Source organism: Mastomys coucha, unplaced genomic scaffold (genome assembly GCF_008632895.1).
Source record: "Mastomys coucha isolate ucsf_1 unplaced genomic scaffold, UCSF_Mcou_1 pScaffold7, whole genome shotgun sequence".
NCBI classification, from domain to species: domain Eukaryota; kingdom Metazoa; phylum Chordata; class Mammalia; order Rodentia; family Muridae; genus Mastomys; species Mastomys coucha.
The window spans coordinates 1,041,231-1,060,658 of record NW_022196913.1 but is presented as its reverse complement, the minus strand read 5'-3'; positions in this window follow the sequence as shown (position 1 = coordinate 1,060,658).

Genomic DNA, 19,428 nt, shown 5'->3' with positions numbered 1-19,428 from the left:
TCGATGTGCTTCCCTTAAGCAACACCATGGCCATTAGTCAAGGTTCTCTAAAGGAACACCGCTGACGGAATGAATATCTCCTCAGTGGGGATGTATTAGACTGCCTTCCACAGTGCAGTGTAGGCTGTTTTCAGCAGCGGCTGGCATCCTGAGAGCTGCTCTATCCGTGAAGCCGGTTGCCTCATCCATTCCTATTTATTGATGATGTCTGGGAGGACTTCTGGAGCGTCACAAGTCCTTGGTCCAAGTTCACAGGCCAAAGAAACTGGGTTCTACAGTTCTGTGGTCAGCAAACAGTGGCAGCAGCAGCAGCAGCAGCAACAAAGCAGATGCACTCACAAGTAAGACATCAAAACAAGCAGGTAAAGGCAACAGCTTCTCTCATGGGCCTCCTCAAGTCTGGACTGTCACCAGGAGATCCCATCCACTCTAAGGGAGGATTTTGCCTGCTTGGTCAATCCTTTCTGGAAACACCTTTACAGATCCAAGTGTGTCTTTTACTTGATTCCAGATGCAATACGGCTGACAACTGAGATTAAACATCACACCAGGTTTTTCAGATAAGTTAATTGAAACAGGATCTCCAATTCTTGAAGTACATGTGCAGCCTCTAGCATTTGAAAGGACTTATTTTTTAAGGGATAATCTTGGCAGAACTAAGTCGATCTACAGCCTCAATTCAGGTGACTCCATTAACCTCATTTTACAGAACATGAAGCTGAAATTTGGTATTGAAGTGACCCTAGTAAGATCAAAGAGCCAGACAGTAATGGTTGGGACTGGCAGCCAGGACATCCTAAATAATGAACCACAATCTCTCTACCCTGCTCACAACTCCCACTGTGGCCTGCAGTTTATAACCGCTGTGCAGCCAAATCCTTGTTCAGAACCTTCTGGCTGTTCTTAGCATTGGTTATAAGATTTACATCCACATCTGACCCAGAAATTTCACTTACAGGGATGTCTCTAAATGAAGTTACCAAATATGTGCAAAATGATTTAGCACATATACAAATGATTCGTGTATTTTCATTTTGCAAGGGTTAAAACCTTTGAAACATGCTCAGCATTCATGATGGGTGCATGGCCTCTAGCTACAATCCATGAATGTGCTAGAACACTCAAAAACTATGCTTGGTACTCGCTAGATAAAATGAGAGCTTATACATTATGATTCTATTTTTGTTTAGTTCTTATGTGTGTATGTGTATATGTGCATGTATGCGTGTGTGTGTGTGTGTGTGTGTGTGTGTGTGTGTGTGTATGTGTTTGGTGTCCTGTTTCATTGTCCCTGGTACATATATAGTGTACATGTATATATATGTACATGCATATATGTGTGTATGTGTGTGTGTTTGGTCTCCTGGTGCTCATGCACATACATATATAGGTATATGTTTGAGTGCATGTATGTGCATGTGGAGGCAGAAGTAAATATTGAGTATCTCCCACAATGACTCTCTACCTTACATTTCAAGACAGGGTCTCTCGTTGAACCACAATCTATACTGCTCACATGTCCCACTGTGGCCTGCAGTTCAGTGAGACGGCCTCTAGAGCTCAGTGACTCGCTAGACTGTGGGTCAGAGCACTGTAGTGATTCTCCTGTGTCCTAGTTCTCAACAGTGCTAGGGTTTTGATATGCATCGCCATGCCTGGGGTTTACACAGATGCTCAAGAGTGGAACTCAGGCCTTCATGCTTGCATAGCAGGTACCTTACCAACTGAACTGCCATCTGCCCAGCTTTTTATTTACGCTGTATACACATGTTCAAGAACAATGAGAAGCATGGTGCCATACTTATTTCATTGATTTCTAGACACAGAATTAAATATGATTGTTCTTAGTTTTACTTTTCTGCTGCTCCAGCTGAGAGAGAGAGAGAGAGAGAGAGAGAGAGAGAGAGAGAGAGAGGTGACTCTAACAGTGAGAACACTTGGCAGGAAGTGGATTCTTGTTTTCTACATTGTTACCCCCTTCTTCCGTTTTCAAAGGTATTGTCCCGTGAAAGGATTTTCCACTTAAGGAGAAAAGATTAAAGCTGTAATCCTGGGATGTTATCAAGTCCACAGTCTGCTTGTGAGCTCTATTACAGCCCCCAGGTATAAAAGTCTGTCTTGTAGAACCAGCTGAGTGTGTCAAGCCATTCTGCCATATGCCAGACCGTTTGCTAGGGTCAAAGCTTAAGCAAGCTTTCCTAGATATTTGGCAGTTCTCTTTAACCCGGTCAGTGGCCTCAAGGTTGTGCTTGGTGGGAAGTAATGGGTTTAGCAAAGATGACACATTCTCTACCCTTGAGTGTCTCCAAGTCCAGCAGAGGATTGGCTGATGAAGATGTGACCCATAAGCAGAAAGGGAATATGATGTTTTAGAGGGGAGAGGGAGGGAGAGGAGTCACAGAGATCACTGGCAGGTCTTTGTGAATGGAGTTAGCACCAAGAGAGAGGCTCAGAATAATGGACCCGAGAAGGTCCTCCGAGGCTACTTGAACTTGTGGCCCAGGAGAAGTACAGATGCCCCTTATAATGTCACAGCTACATACACGGATCAGACGACTTTATGTTGTGTGTAAGAACTACCCCTTTTTGAGAGGCTGTGATAGCCGTAGAAAAGGATGGCAGTAAGCAGAGGGGCTGACAAGCAGCTTCTAAGATGATCTCCACTTCCTGGCATTTAGTCCCACACCCATCCCTTCTCTTCCAGAGTGGGTGGAGCCACAGACTTGTTTCTAATGATTAGAGCAGAAGGGATGGCGTGATGATTCATCTTGATGGGCTTTAGAATTGCCATGGCAACAAACATCTAGGCATGCTTGGGAGGGAAATTTCTAGGTTGGGTTAACTGAGGTGGAAAGAGCTACCCTGTGTGTAGGCAGCAACAGTCCATGGGCTGAAATCCTGGGTTGGGATAAAGGAGAAAGTGAGATGAGCACCAGTATTCATTCATTGATTCATTCACTCATCCCCTCTCCTGTGGGAATTCATCCTGACTGTGGATGCTGTGTGACCAACTGTCTCATACCTCTGTCACCATGAGTCCCTTGCCATCATGGATTGTACCCTCAAACTGTGAGCCAAATAAACCCTCCATTCCTTAAGTTGTTTTTGACAGACACTTTGTCATAGCAAGAGGAAAAGCAACTAATGTAAATCAGGTGTCAACTCAGAGCTTCAGACAGAAAAGATGTGGCATCTGTCCAAGGCACGATTTCTCCATCATGGATGATAGCATCACACTGTTAGGAGAAGACAGCTACTAGATCTGGACACAACTCTGTGTGAGGTCCATGAAGGGGCCCCTACCTGTCAGAAATCATGTAAGTGAACTTGTCAGTAAATATCCCATAGCAGGCCCTGCACATGAGACCTCAGCTCCAGCCACCAGCTTCCCTGCAACCTCATGGGAGAACTGGGGTGGGAAGCACCCAGCTTAGCTGCGCTGAGCTCTGACATGCGGAGACTGTCCCATGTTAGTGATTTGCTGTCTTATATTAATTGGGAGTGACATGTTATACAGACACAGGAAAGTTAGAAAGATTATAAATGAAAGCTCTCCCAAAAAAGCTCCAGGTAACTTCTAGGAGTGCACATCTCAACTCCAAAATGTATTGCTGGGAACATAAAAGCAAGCTTTCAGTCCCTCGGAGCCGCCATTGCTGGGTTTGAGGATGAAAATTATGTAGTACCCAGAGTATAAAAAAAAATCAAGGTATGTGGTGTGTGTGTGTGTGTGTACACATATACGTATATATATATGTGCGTATGTATATATGTATAAATATATAATATATAGTATATGTATAAGTGTAAGCATATAGTAGAGGCAAGTTTTCAGCCTCTTTGAACTGCCATTTTTGGGTTTGAAGATAGGAATTACATAGTATCCAGTATATAAAAAAGTCAAGGTGTGTGTGTATTTATATATGTGTGTGTGTATACATATATATGCATATGTAATATATAAAAGCACATATGTGTGCATATAAACTAACTTGCCCACCTGATCCTATGTTGGTGATTACTAGGGTAACAGAAAGAGCTATCCATTGTATTTGAATTTTCTAATTTTTCTATTTTTAGACTTGTCTTATATCGCATGTATGAGTATTTTTTCCCACTTGTATGTCTGTGTACCAGGCATGTACCTGGTGCCTTCAGAAGCCAGAAGAGAATATCCAAGCCTCTGAAACTAGAGTTACAAATGATTATGAGTACCATTTGGGTGCTAGAAACTAAAGCCTGCTTCTCTGTGAGAGGAGCAAATGCACTTAGCTGCTGAGCCATCCCTCCATCCCCTAATTTTTCAATGTTCCTTGAACAATCTTCAGACTTGTGACAGTTTCAAGAATAGAAATGTCACCAATGCTCTCTCCTTGATCCTCAAACACGGAGCTTTGGAACAGCTGCCCTGACCACCTCATCTGTGTCCCCATGTTCTTTTCTGATCACTTAAAAGCAAATACATCCAGAAAATTTTCCCAAATAAAGTTTCCTTACATATGAAAAAAATCATTAAAGTGGGGTTGGTGAGATGTCTCCATGGGTAAAGGTGTTTGCTGCCATACCTGAGTTCAATCCTAGGTCCTATATGGTGGACAAAAAGAGCCAACTACACAGAAACATGCACATGTATACACATTTACACACACACACTCACACTCACACATATGCACACACAGGAAATAAGTCAATATGATAAATATTTTTCAAAAGGAAAAATCATTAAACAGTTTCCATCTTTCTGGTCTCTTTAATCCATAACAGATCTGACTTTTTTTTTTTTAAATGATATTTTGAAGAATCCAATGACACTCTCCGGGAAGCCAGTTCCTGTTGGAGTTCCTTTTCTCACCCTTGGGTTCAGACAATGCCGAAGTGGCAGTGAGTCTGTGGAGCCCCAAGTCAGATGCCACATCAGGCGAGGGGGCCATTTCTGGTTAAGGAGGCCCTAAACCAACCGAGCATGCCTACTCCAATGCCTTTTTACACCTTGCATGAGTAGTGATGCAAGGACTGACTGGTGAGTGCAGGGCTGGGAGAGTGGCTCAGTTGGGAGAGGGCAGGCCTAGCATGCTCAGTGCTTTGAGTTCCATCCCCAGCCTTTCAAAAATAATTATGCTGTGTGAAAGAAACACCAGAGGAATATAAATGGTATGAGTCCATTTATAAGAACTTCCAGGTATTTCAAATAAATGTATACTGGCAGAATTTAGAATAGCGATTGTTGGAAGCAGAAATGAGAATATGTGAAGGAAGAGATGGATATGTTTATTATTTTTATTGTGGTGATACTTTAAAAACTACATATAAATACAAAGCTTACAAATACTGCGTACTTGAAATGTGTTCCATTGTTCATCTTAATTATGCTCCAATAAACCCATAAAAGAAATTAGAATCATAAAAGTGTAACAGATAAGGAATAAGGCAAAAGTTTTATAATAACAATAACATAAATTGTTAATGTGTCAGACATAGAGTGCTTTTACTGGTCAATAAAAGTCCATAAACTTTTCAAAAAGAGCTAAAAGTATAAGCCAACTGTGCAACTTAAAACCACACATATTGGCAACAGTGATATTAATAAAATGTTTAAAACAGTGATTTGTCTGTCTGTCTGTCTTCATTTACAAAATCTGCCCATCGTTTTCAGTTGTTCATAGTTTATTCAGGTCCTGATACAAGGAGATCGGCTTTCATAGTACTGCAAGGGTATGATTGGAAGGCCTTCTAAGAAAGCCATTTATTGGTAACTCAAGATCTTTCCATTTCTTGGCACTGGGGGTTGGAGCCATTTTAATATTTTCTTTTATAATTTTCTCTATTTACACTTTTAACACTAACTATACATTCCTTAAAGGAAGAAAAATATTCTCAAAGAGGAAAGGTTGGAATTAACTTCATTTTGCAAAATTCCACACTGGAACACTGGGTTGTACTGTGCCTATTGACTGCCGCTTTACCAAGTGCATGGGAATGGAGGACCACCAGTTCCTTAGCACTGCCTCGTCACATGATCCCCATTCATTCTCCAATGTCTTCTTCTGCCTCTTCCTGACATCATAAAGTGTTAAGAAAAGCAATAATACCTTCACAAGGGATACAATTACCTTAAAGAGTTGATACCAGCATTTTTTAAAAGCTGTGGGTCACAACCCCTTTGAAGGTCAAACAAGAGTCATGTATCAGATATCCTAAATATCAGATATTTACATTATAATACAAGGCAGTAGCAAAATTACAGTTATGAAGTAGCAATGAAAATAAATTTATGGTTGGGGAGTTACTGTAACATGAAGAACTGTATTAAAAGGTTGCAGCATCAGGAAGGTTGAGAACCTCTGGTCTATGCTAAGGTCCAGTTAGGGGGGCATAAAGTCTGTCTCATTCCCCTTCATTCATAGCTATGTCAGATTTTAGAGAGGGCCATCACCTGGGGGCAGATAATAATGAAGGGGATGGAACATGTAGGATTTCCCTCAGGGGGTTGAGGGTGGCCCCAAAACAAACATACCACAATTCAACATCTCCTCTCTCTCCTTTACCATGTGTACTCTCCTTTACCTCCAAGATAATCAGAATTCTTCATGGGAACTATTTATCTTTGACTGGACTGGAGTAATAAATTTTCATTGTCACAAGCAAACCATCTAGCAAAGGGCAGTTATCCATTTTGCAAATATTGACACCAAATGGTGACTATGTCAATAGGTCAAGCCACAGAGCGACTGCAATAACACAGGAGAGGCTGATCTGTCCTCCTGGGCTCTGGGGTCACGTGCTGATCCAATCAGGTGGCTGCCAGCTGTCCTGCATCCATATTAAGTCACAAGTTAAGAGTGTTTTCTTTCATAGCCAGACACCTCAAAGGCTCTGCAGTCAGGTTTGAGATGAGAACTGAGCCTCGTATGTTCATCATGCAAGGCACAATCTGATCTTAATACTTTGGCTGTCATATGGTTCCAGAGGGTTAGAGCATGCAGCAGTGGGGAAGAAATGGTGGCCAGAGCTGAAAGCTAAGAGATCGATTTCAACTCAGCTGCACATAGGAAGCAGAGAGAGTCTTGTTTTGCAACACCATTGCTGAATTAGTACAGTAAAACTGTGTGTATATGTGTGTGTGTGTGTGTGTGTGTGAGCATGCATGTTGTACGTGTGTGTGTTCACATATGCATCATAGCACATGTGTGGAAGTCAAGGGCAATCCTGGATGTCAGTCCTCCCCTTTCACTTTGAGACCCAGTCTCTCTCCTTCATTGCTGCATAAACTAGGCTGTCTGGTCCATGGACAGAGCTTCCTGCAGCTCTGCTCTCTCCTCCTATCTCCTGGTAGGTTACAGGGCCTACTCCTCTCTCCACTGGGTTACAGACATATGCACTGTACCCCCCTGCATTTTACCTGGGTTGTAGGAATCTAGACTCAGATAATCAGACATGCAGTAAACACTTTGCCCATTGAGCCACCTCCCTAGCTCTTGTAGGGTCTTTAGGGACCATGTGTAAGAGGTGTTCACACCATTCTGGGACCTGGGAATGTGAACTCTGTCACTTACATAATCAGTCATGTTTCTTTTGTAGTACATCTCAACAAAAATGAAAACATTTTTGCTAGCTGGAAAACAAAGTTCTCTCCTTCAACCCACGGTCACCTGGAACTGAGAAGCAGAGAATAGTCCTGTACTGTAGGGATGGAGGAAGAGGATGGTACTGTTGGGTGGGTGTGAGAAAGTAAGCCTATGCTATTTGGATCACTCGTTCAAACTCGCAGAGGAATGAATGCATGTTCATGGTGTGGCGTGCTGGCAAATATGTGCACCATGTTTAATTTGTCTAGGAGAATCTAGGACTATAACTGTATCCTTTCACCCAAGCTTGAAGCCTGATAGCACCCCTCTATTTGAGATTAATTTGAAATCTTAAAGAAGATAGTAAGTGCACATACAGCGGTAAGAGATACAATGTATCAGGTACAGCTCCTGAGAGATACAGTTTATCAGGTACAGCTCCTGAGAGATACAGTGTATCAGGTACAGCTCCTGAGAGATACAATGTATCGGGTACAGCTCCTGAGAGATACAGTGTATCAGGTACAGCTCCTGATACTGTATGATGTTAACCTATCTTCATTAACATCATCCAAAGAGACAGGTCCCCATTAGAAGACCCATTTAACAAATGAAGAAAGTGAGATACAGAACTTAAGTCAAGATTAAATTTAGATTACACCAAATAACAGCAAGAATTCCACCAGGCACTCTGGCTTCTAAGTCCTGGGATTTTAACCATGCAACATGGACTTCTGTGGGTTTTTATTTCTTTCTGTGTTTTAATCTTTATCTGGCTAAGTTTCTTCTTTCATTTATTTAGGTATGTATGCTTGTATGTATGTATGTGTGTATGTTTGTACATCTGTATGTATATGTGTACATTTGTATGTGCACATGCCACAACTATAAATGTGGAGGTCAGAGGACAACTTTGAAGAAGTTACTTCTTTCCTCCAACTCCATGGGTTCCAGGGATCCAACACGTCATCAGGTTTGTCAGCAAAACCCACTGTGGTGTCTCACTGACGCCTTTACCTTCCTTGCTTTTATCCTTCCTCCCTCTTCTTCCTCTCTTCCTTTCTCCCTCTCTCTCTCCCCTTTCCTTCCCTGGTGGTTCAAGGGATCAAACCCTATCCATCTCCTAGAGGAAAAAGGAAAATAAAAAGAAGCAAAAGCGGCTTTGCGCTCAGAGGGAAGAGCTCTCTCTGGGTCCTGCAAAGCACATGCCCGACATTTGAAAGTTCTGCAGTCCTTAGAGCAAAACCTACTTCAGTGACTGCTGTTTTTCTCCTCATTGGCCTGAAAAGTAATTAGACAATGCTATTATGGCATGTGCTCAGGGTCACTCGTGTTATAAAACTGATTATCAGACTGTCCCCATCCAGGTAGCCCTGAACTGAAGATGATCTGCCCACCTAGAACCCTAACACCACCTCTTCTCTTCCAGTGACTCATATAAAAGCTGCCACCTGTGTCATAGAACAAACTGTCAGAGAAGCAGCAGCCTTCTTGTGTCATTGTGCTCAAAGGAGAATCCTTCCCAACAGTATGCAGTCACACTGGACCCTCATTCCACTGTGACCTGGCACACTTCAGCCATCAGTGTCCTGCAAAAAGCATCATTTAGTATAGAGGTCCTGGGCTCTAAAATGGCAACCTAGTTAATAATAAATGTTACCCTAGTTAATCTCTGCCAGTACCGGGGTGCCAGACCTGTGGATGTGCCCTTCTCATCTGTAACTTGGCAGTTACAAGCAGGAGGTATTTATTTGCTTCTCCAACATCAATATAGAGTAAGTAAAGGTATTTTAATACTCTAGCAATTTTTGTGAATATTTTTATCCAATGAGATTCATAAGCACACACACACACACACACACACACACACACACACACACACACACACACACCTTGCCACAGCTCTCAGAGTGATTGATAACCAACCTGAGACCACTGTGAAGAGGAAAGGAACACTATTTTCCTGCCACACCCCACTCTTCCTTGCTTTCTCCATTTCCTTGCTCTCAGCTTCTCTCAGCCTCTAACTGCACATGAGCATCTTTGCTTATGTGTGGTGTGCTTATGTCTGTGTGTGTGCATATGGAAGCCAGGGGATGCTGTGAGTGTTAGTCCTCAGGTTCCATCTATCTCAGGTTTCTTGAGACAGGAACTCTCACTGGCTTAGAAATCTTCAGGTAGGCTAGGCTGCCCAGCAAACCCCAAGGCCCTTCACAGCAATAAAATCCCAAGGACATGTCACTATGCCTGGCTTTTGAAAAAGGGTTCTGAGGGATCAAACTCAGGTCATCATGCTTATAAGCAAACTCCTCCACCCCTCCATCCTCTGTATCCCTTCCTTCCTCTCCAGACCCTCCATCTCTCTTTAACTTTCTTGTATCCACTTCCTCTTCCTTAATTCAATCCCAAGATTTGATGTTTAATCCTTGATTGATAAATATGAAGAGTTTGAGGGAAAATTAATGGTTTGATATCAAAGCACAAAGTGCAGACAATGTCATATGCCAGTCTGGTCTTTTTCCAAATTTATATGTGAAAACTGGGCCAATATATAGCTTTCCCTGACCTCACCTGATGATTTCTTCTCTTGGTCCAAACACTAACTCTGGGACAGGGCTGTCACCCATATTCTCTGAATCCTGGTTCTTTAAAATACTTATCTGGGGTTAGAGAGATGGCTCCACATGGAAGAGCAGTTGCTGTGCAGGTACGAGAACCCAAGCTTGGATTCTATCAGCCATGTGAAAAGCCCATAACCCCAGTGTTGTGAAGGGCAGAAGGTGGGGGATCAACCAGACATCCAGAATGAATGACAGACCCTTCCTCAGAGGATTGGAGGGAGAGGGTAGTAGAGCAGGGTACCCAATGATCTCCTCTGGCATTCTCATGGGTCTGAGCATGTATGTGTGAGTGTGAGTGTGTGTGTGTGTGTGTGTGTGTGTGCGTGCACGCACGAGTGTACAATATCTGCACAGTATATATTTATGAGGTTGTTATATGTGATACAAAATTCAGTGCTTATAGCAAGATAGCTCAACCTGTAAAGGAGTTTGCCACTAAGCCTAACAACCTGACCTTGATTCCCAAGACCCATATGATAGAAGGTGGGAATCGTTTCCAGACATTGGCTTCTGACCTCCATATAGACATGCAGTGTAGAACATGTGTTCTCATACAAAAACATAATGAACAATGAAAATTTAAAGCATACAGCTTTATGTAAAAAAAAAAAAGGTTCAGAGCTTGGGGTGATGTTCATGGCTGTTGTGGATGGCGGAGCTTGGGGTGATGCTCATGGCTGTTGTGGATGGCAGCAAGGCAGAGGCAGAAGCTGAGCACCCTTCCTCAGGCCACATTGCCTTCACCCCGGTCTCCACACTCAGATTCTAGCCAGAGCACATAACTTAAAGGCACACAAAGGCTTCTTGGTTGGTGAGGAGCTGGGGGAATTTAAAATGAGACTCTGTTTTTTTTTTTTTTTTTGAAGAGTTTGGGGTGAGTTCATGGATGGAGAAAAATTACAGGCATAGCATCATAGAGTTCTAGGTGGCTTTGTGGGGATGGGTGTGCTCAGGCAATGGTGCCAGTTGATTAGAGCCTTGGGTGAGCCCTACATTGCAATGAGAAGGCCTGACTGTCTTAACAGAACCATTTCTTTCACAAGTAAATCAAACAAGGACACATACTGAATAGCTTGCTGATTCATCAGAGACATTGGGAGGTCAAGCCATTAAACCAGCACGGTGCCTGCTCCCACTCCAGGGCAGGAGCGGGTGTGGGGGTGTGTGTTTAAATAAGCCAGCACAGCTGTCCCTCTAGCTGAGCATCTTTGCCATCCTAGCTTGGAAATGTGGTTTCACAAAAAGTGGGCCATGGAAGGGACCTTGTGTGCTACTTCTCGATGGTGGCATCAAAGGAGACAGAGATGTAAGTTCAGGTCTGACTTGATTCTAGAGAGCAAGAAACTAATGTCTACCTCAGGAGATGGCATAACATTCTGATGACCCGGGCCAGTCCTATACCAGTCTGTTGCTTGGTAGAATCAAAGTGTATACACATACATAGGGCATATGGCCTATTTGCACAGTAGAAGAGGTGGGGGAGGGAGGCCATCTAGATCTCTTGTAAGGCTGCTGAGCAGGCTTGCTGTTAAGAAGTTCCCCAAATTCCTGATGTGGTCCTTTGTTGCATGAACTGATTTTTGTTGTGTTGTTTTAATTTAAACTGGTGCATCCATTTCATGTGCTTTGGAATATCCAGGCTGTTCATTGTACATCACCTTTACCCATCATCAGGAGGTTAACTGAGCCACAGTTGCCTTGGGCTTCCTTGGACATGTTTCCCCTCATTAACAGCTACTTGTCTCAGGAAGATGCCTAATGGGGTATTTGTCACCATGGTAGGATTCCAGATTCAGAGATTCCTGTAGCCTGCTCCACTGTCAGTGAAGGTAACTGAGAGGAAGGCGTTTGGAGTGTGTGGATGCTGGGGAGCCCACATTCAGTGGTTATCAAAGAAAGCAATGGGCTGAGGAGGCACTGGGCCCTTCCCTCCTGTGAGCAGGCACTGTGCTAACCACAGAGAGTAGTGGCATTAATTACGTGTCTCCTTGCTAAGACTCACTCCCAGAGTGTCAAGAAAAACTAATGAGCACAATCATAGCATCGTTCAAGAACGTCTCACCTGCCAAGCGCTTTACAAGATTAGCTCATTAATCCACTCTGTCCTCCTGTGAAGCTGGTAATTATTATTATGCCCAGTTCAAAGATGGAGCAAGTGAGCAGAGAAAAGGCAACTGCCCGGAATCCCTGGGTTCATCTCAGCCCTTCCCGCACTGCAGAATAGAGCACAGGCCATTGCGTTGTATAATTCTGCCTTTCCTTTGATTGCAGCTTCACATGGATACCAAAATCCTTGAAGCAGGGAAGAAATAGGCAGGCTGAATATTCCAAGTCATCACTGATTAATTTCCCTCTGAAATAATCATTACATTTTAAAGTCCATGTGTTATAAATTATGTATGACTAGACCATAGTTCATGACCCACTTATCCAAAACAATAAATTAATTCAATCAGAAGGTATTTAACAATTAACTTGCATATTTGAAAGATTATACCATGTACTAGTATCAACGTACTATAAAAATATGTGGTTTCACTTTTAATTTGTTATAAGGCTATTTTTACCCAAATATCGAGAATTCCTATAGAGCATTTAAATAAACACTACAATTCCATAGTCCTTTTCACTTCATTTTTCGTTCATCTGACACAAGAAGTAACTCACAAAGTAACTGATCACTTATTCCTGAGATCCATTGATACCATCCCAACTGGTGGAAGACAAGCTTGCCCCTTGCAGCCTGTGAACATTTTCAGCAACCACTTTTTGTGACTATTGGATCAAGTAGCTTTTCACCCTCGGTACCTGAAGCCGAGCAGGCATCCCTTAGTGGAATGTCACTTTGAGCCTTGGAGGTAAAATAACCTAACCATGCATGGTACAACTTAGGGTGAGATTTTAGAAGTTAAGCTAGCTTTAAATGTCATTTTTCTAGGAATGGGAAAATAGTTCATTTGGTGAAGTGCTTTTACTGCAAGCATGAAGAGCTGAGGTCAGCCTCCAGAACCCCCATCTTTAAAAGGCTGGGCATAGGGCTGATCTGATGGGTTAGGAGAAGGCAAACGTACTTACTATCAACCCTTATGACCCAAGTTTGACTCCTGAAACCATCATGGTGGGAGAAGAGAAACAACTTCCACACATTGCCTTCTGACTTCCACATGTGCACATGTGCAAATGCACACATGGGATAGATAATTTCTTTAATGGTAGCATATACTTGTAATCCCTGTATTAGGAGGGCAAGCACACTGACCAGGCAGCCTAGATTCTTTGGCAAGTTCCAGCCCTGTGAGAAACCTTATCTCAAATTACAAGGTAGATGATGCCTAATGTCCTTTGGTTTCCACATGTATGTGCACATGTATTCATGTACACATGCACCAGTACCCATATACATATATCCATACACATGTGTACCTAAACATGCAAACACAGACACATGTACACACACATACACACACACACACACACGAAGACATTTTAATTTTGTAATAAAATCAGTAAGATTATGATGTGGAGTAAGGTCAAGTGTAGGAATTTTCAAGTGTCTACCATGTAGTGGTCTTTTAGCTGCCCCACCCTCTTGGAGACCTTATGAAATGTCAGAGGTACTACACAGTCAATCTGTGAAATGATGTCCCTGATTTGAAAGATATCCACAGGAAATCTCAGGGAGACTCAGAGAGCAAGATCTGAAGCTTCTAGATCAAAGATGCTGACTGACATTGGCATTGATATTTGGAGTGTCAAGTGTAGATATTAAGTTTATGAACAGAAGAAACAGTATGTGCACTTTCTGAGAAAGACATCAGCCCCATAAAGAAAGTCAGTCTAGGTTTGCTTTATGGGACTAGGTGGCTGCTCCTGACCCCACACAGCCCAAACTCATTGTGGAGCAAACACTTGATAAAGAACTCAAAGTTGAACCAGCCATGCCTGGCTCCAAGCAGGCTGGTTGGATCTCCGAGCATCACTTAGTCTTTGGATGAAGCATTTAATGTCTCCAGGTCATCAATATCTTCATCTCTAAAACAGATAAAAAGCAGAAGTTCTTTCTGAACTGGTGGCAAGAACCAGAAGGACTAATCCACATGAGATTCTTTATATCCCTGACACATAGTTTCATATAATAAGAACCCTGCACTGCCTTGATTTTAGAGATTCAAAGGGCAATGCAATTATAACAAAATGTGTTCATTTTTATTATCATGATTATTTTTAAACCCTCTCATTCAGTGCTCTTAGTTTAAAAAAAAATACCCAATTAAGATGAATAGTGTGTTATCCTTGGCTGTATGCAAGAAAGTTTCTGCTTGGTTTGTTTTTTTTTTTTTTACCCTTGAGTTCTCTATAGAGATTTGGCAAATATCCTGGGATTTGTACTATACTGAGAACCCATTACTTTTAGAATAATTTGTGTGTGTGTGTGTGCGTGCACGCACACATATGTGCACACATGAGTCTGTTGTATGGATGCATCAATGTAGGTATATGCGCATGTCAGTCGTAAGGTATCTTGATGAATTACTATTTAGTAGGGTCTCTCATTGACTCTGGAACTCACAGATTTGGATTTGGTCTGTGTGTCTTAGGGAGCCTCCATAGTGACAGCGTGTGTGGCTTTTTATTTGGGTTCTATGTATCTGAACTTATGCACTCATGATGAATAATGGACCTTATATCATGAAGTCACTAAGAATGATCAAATGTCACCCAGCACAGTGGCAGCAGCTTGGGGTTGGGGAGAGGAATATACAGAACTAGATGCTATTTTACTCAAAAAACACAGAACTGTACAGACAAGTCAGGAACCTACCCAGTAGCCCCACCTGCCACCCACAGCAAAGAAATCAAACCTTGGGAGAAAAGGAACTTAAACAACCATAAAATTGTTGCATGTATGTGGAAACAGTCAATGGGATTTCTTATAAGACTGTGGGTGTCTCAGCCTTGACACATGGACATGCTGGACCAGTAAATTCTATGTTTAGGAGAATTACTCTGCGTATTTAGGATTTGGTGTGTGTGTGTGTGTGTGTGTGTGTGTGTGTGTGTGTGTGTGCATTCGTGTGTGTACATAACATGTGCATGTATGTGTGTGTGTGTTTCATGTGGAGGAAAGCCTGTGCTGTTCTTCAGATACCATCTACCTGTAATACAAGATCTCTTGATGCCTAGCAGTGGTCCCAGGGAATGCTGGGATCACAGGTGTATATCTCTGTAGTTGTCTTTTGTGTGTGTGTGTGGGGGGGGGGGTCCTAGAGATCAGGGTAATGCTTGCAGGGTAACACATTTGCCAACCGAGCCATGTCCCCTACCCTGCTGAAAGATGCTGAGTGATTTCCTTAATCTTTATTGACTAGAGGTCAATAGCAATCACTCCTGCGAATTTTGATGGTCCCACATCTCTCCAGATAACAAAAATGTTCTGGGTTGGGGGAAGAGGAGTGGATAAAAGAGTCCCCCACTGAGAGTCACTGTTTATCCCTCAAGGGCTTTTCCCCAAAGTCAGAAATAATTTGGAAAGGTGCCTAAAGATTATTAATAATCATTTTTGGTAAAATATAATTGAACCACCAAATGAAAGAATCTTATTTCTGTTTCATTTGATGCTTGGAGCTCATGGAGTGTGCTGTGTTCTGCATGTGTGTTAATACTCAGAAGAGCATAAAGCAGAAAAATCTGTGTGAAAATGCTTCTCCAGAGATTAATGATATAAATCCAATATATTCATGAAAGAAAAAATAAATGAAGCTGGAAAAATTCATATTTTCAAACTTCAGAGTACATACTCATTTAACCACCTTAATTTTTTTCTAATCGTGAAGAGACTTCAAGAAATGTAATTGCAAATATAGTCAAAAGTTAATTACACTATTATAAATTATATCCTTTTATCACTCTCTGGGGAACACCAGGAATTTGAGGGTAAGTAGATGTGCATAAAGTGCATTAAGTTAATATATGATTGATATCACCCAGGAAGAATACATATGAATTCCCATACTGTGTCAGAGAAATAATCAAGAACAAAATTGTCTTTGGAATTTCTAGGAAGCATTTGAGTTGGAGCCTTGCTAGGGCTGCATATTGACCAGGCCCTTTCTATTGCAGTGCCTGGGGCAGGCAGACAGACGCAGTGATGAGAACGAAAGTGTGCAATGATGTTGCCACCAATTGAATTCTAAAAATAAAATCCATGGTGAACTGAGAAAGGGGAGTTAATTTGAGGTACAAGAGCCTGACATATTAAATGTTAGGAAAAGATGAACTTTAAGCTTTTCATAGACTTTTTCAGGCCCAAATTCTATATGATGGCAGGGCAAGAGCCATGATAGTCTACAAATTCCTATACTAGAGCCCTTGCTTTTTATCAGGAATACAGTTGCTTTGGAATGAATTGAGAAAGAGACTTTGTTCCTTTAACAAAGTTCATGGACCTGAAGATTATGACTCTGTCATAGAGAAACTATGATGGTCCAGGCATTCAATAAATAGCTTTGGGTTAGGCATGGTGGCACATGCCCTTAGTACCAGTACTCAAGCAGCAGAGGGGAGTAGATATTGGTGAGTTCAAGGCCAGCCTGGTCTACACAGTGAGTCCCAGGATAGCCAGAGCTACATAGTAAGACTGTCTCAAAAAACAAAAACAAAAACCAAACCAAACCGAAACAAACAAAAAAAAAACCCCAAACCTTTGAGCTCTTACTAGCTTTGAAGGTAGTAAGAAACATGTAGGTTTCAGGAGGAGAATTTAGAGGTGTCCTTCTGTCTGTCTCTCTGTTGGTTATGATTGTCAACATTTCATAAAGATGGACTGTCAGGGTGATATGCAGGAATCAATTTTGCAGATCAAAAACTGTAAGTACTCTGAACTTATAGTGGTCACTCTCTTCAGGTCACACAGCAATCTACACTTCATGCATAGCTTGGATTTCCACGTGTCACGCTCTTTTCCATTCCATCCTTTTGACTTAAAAGAGGCATGGTTCACCCTAAGGAACAAAGAGGCTATGGAAGACTCAAAATCATGGAGAAGGGAGGAAGGCAGGCATGGTCAGTACCTTGAAAGGCTGTTACATGGCCAGCATGGTGTGGCTTCAGTGAACCAGGTCACAGAACTCAAAACCGGGAACGGGATTCCTAACATGTTTTTCTATGGTTGGAAAGACAAGTTCTAAACCTCAACCAAGAAGAACTTGGGAAAAAAAGGGCCAAAGAGGATCACATTTTACAAACATGAAAATTAGCACATTCTCATCAACAGGATACTGTTCAACTCAACTCCATGCCAAGTAACACCTGCAGCCTCTATGGATCAGCCAGGCAAGCAGGTCAAGGCACACCAGTGCTGTTTTCAGGGGTGACTGGATACTTCCTTTCTCAGGTCCCTCCTCCTACTTTGGGTTTCTATGTGAATCTTGAATTAGGTCTTATCTCTGCTCCTGGGCTTAGAAATGGAATTTTAATTTTCAGGTTAACACTGCTTCTTTTTCAATATCTCAGAACATTCTAGAAGGTCTGCTCTAGAAGTTCTTTGGTTAAGTTTCCTCCTGTCCTGGTCAAACCTTCAAAACTCAGATTCTAACTCTAGCTCCTGGCTCATGCCAGTCTCTTCCATCCTGATGCCACAAGATCAAATAGTTCCTCCTCAGTGCCTGGTATCTCAGTCCCTCCAAAATCAAGACTGAGGGTGTAAATCCACTTGAGACAGCCAGAGGAATATTTCCATGGCACAGGGTTAGCAGTGTAGGTGAACAGAAATGTATTGAGGGGTATAAAAAGCTTGCTTCCTTCCTTCCTTCCTTCCTTCCTTCCTTCCTTCCTTCCTTCCTTCCTTCCTTCTTTCCCTCCTTCCTGTCTGTCTGTCTGTCTGTCTGTCTGTCTGTCTGTCTCTCTCTCTCTCTCTCTCTCTTTCTCTCTCTCTCTTCCTTTTCTTCCTTTATTTCCTTTCTATTTCTCTTTATTTCTTTTTTTTTATTTGTTCTTGTTTTTGTTTTTTTTGAGACATGGCCTCTCTGTATAACCTTGGCAGTCTTAGAACTTCCTCGCAGACCAGGATGCATCAAACTCACAGAGATCCACCTGCCTCTGCCTCCCAGTGGCTGGGATTAAAGGTGTGTGTCACCACTGCTGGACAAGTTAAAAGCATTCTTACTGTGTTTTTTAACCTGACTCTTTAGACACTGTGTGGATTTCCATAAACAGCCATGTGTTCTGTTAGTCATTTCTTGTCACTGTGACTGAATGCATGACAAGAGGTGGAGTAATGGAGGATGAGTTATTTGGGCTCAGGGTTTGTGATGGTAGATCACGGCAATGTAGTGAACATGACTTCTCACAAGAAGTTATAGCTACTGTGGACCAAGAACTAGAGAGCTTGGGCCAGAGCTGGAACAAGGGTTGGACTATACTGAAACAAGCCTGTTACCACTCCACCCCCTTAGTGACCCACTTCCTATATCTAAATCCCACTTCCCAAGGGTTTCGCAGCCTTTCAAAATACCATCAACCAGCTGGAGACCAAGTGTTCAAACACATGGGCCTGTGGGGGCCTCTGCAACTATAACATAACAGCAAGCCTTTGAATAAGTCCCTGAAAATACACCAGACAGTACAAAGAAAGGGAGTGGAGGAAGGATGAACAAGGACTCCTAAGAGCAGAGAATAGGTCATGCTGTACTTCAATTGACATTGGTAAAGCAGTTTTGGTTTATTTTGAAGTTCAGGTTTTATTCTATGCTGAGCAGACCACAAAACAATGAGCCAATGGGTAAATGCAAATATCTATAAATTTGGGTAAAATTAACTTTTCCATCAGGAGTCCACTTCTGATCTTACTATGTTGCCATTATTGATATTAAATTATTGTTATCTTTTTTTGTTTCCAGGAGTCTCTATTACTGAGCTGGCTCCCAGCCCCATTCCCAGTCTTTAAAACTGTAAAAGAGCAGAAGAGATGAAGAGACCTAGTTCTCATCTTGACTCTGCTGTGTCTGACATTGGCCAAATCACATGACTTGTAGGGGTGTTTTTTCTTCCCTGATGAAGAAAAGTATTTCTTGATGATTAACTTTAGCATTATGGCCATCTCAGGGCACTGAGAGCTCCGGAGACCCACAGACAAACGGCAGAAGCTAATGTGACCAGTTTGACAATCAGTTCAGTTGTGACTCAATTTGGACACTTCCTCTAAGGAGCCTCCCCTGAGACCTCCACAAAAGCTGCTTGGCACA